The sequence below is a fragment of the Anneissia japonica genome, unplaced genomic scaffold (assembly GCF_011630105.1).
Source record: "Anneissia japonica isolate Jap-2015-1 unplaced genomic scaffold, ASM1163010v1 scaffold242658_len739_cov217_single, whole genome shotgun sequence".
Taxonomy (NCBI): domain Eukaryota; kingdom Metazoa; phylum Echinodermata; class Crinoidea; order Comatulida; family Comatulidae; genus Anneissia; species Anneissia japonica.
Genome location: NW_022735490.1, coordinates 1 through 739, shown reverse-complemented (window position 1 = coordinate 739; position 739 = coordinate 1). Strand labels below are relative to the sequence as shown.

Sequence of the window (739 nt, the reverse complement as noted above, 5' to 3'; positions counted from 1 at the left end):
GGTCAGGGGAGTCAGAGGATATCCCCACCAGACAAGCGCGCGTAAATATGAAATGTCATCAATCATAGAGCTTCAGGATTGGATAATTATGCTATATGCCGAGATTAACTATGAGTGGAAATACCACCCACGTGTCTACGGCCATACTACGTTGAAAACACCGGTTCTCGTCCGATCACTGAATTTAAGCAACGTCGGGCCCGGTTAGTACTTGGATGGGTGACCGCCTGGGAATACCGGGTGCTGTAGACTTTTTACATTCCCCCCCTCCCCAAATGGCTTGATGTTTACTTACCGTGAAAAATGTTTTTCTTTTTCTTAACAGTTTCATTATGTATATTGCCACGTTATAATCGTCAACTATTTTCTAAATTCTAAAGTAGGGGTGCGTGAGAGTCCACACGACCTCGGGCCCACATAGTTGGGGCTGAGGTGCAAACATTTTGAGAATATGGACCTCTAAATGCCCGGAAATTCCACTCTCATACCTTAAAAATCATACGGGTAGGTCAACTATGTTCATGTTTATGTCGTAGTCGCCGTCGTGAACACCGCTGCAGAATATCGTAATGTTGCTGAGATCGGAAGTGATGAAGCGACGGGAGAAAGTCGTCGAGGAGCTGAGGAAAAATTTCGACAGCGTCCGGCACCTTCGAGAGGGAGAATATGAGCCTGTGATGGAGAGGCACACGTTCGACTGGAACGCGTTGCCCACCAATCCTAAGATCGAAGATCTGGC

At 46.8% G+C, this 739-nt stretch overlaps 1 non-coding gene across 1 annotated transcript; it reads left to right on the top strand.

Annotated features, from left to right (window-relative positions):
* Positions 1-133: 133 nt before the first annotated feature.
* Positions 134-252, top strand: LOC117116627. The gene has a single exon (XR_004446793.1). It is a non-coding gene; the product is annotated as a 5S ribosomal RNA (ribosomal RNA).
* The last annotated feature ends 487 nt before the right edge of the window (positions 253-739 follow it).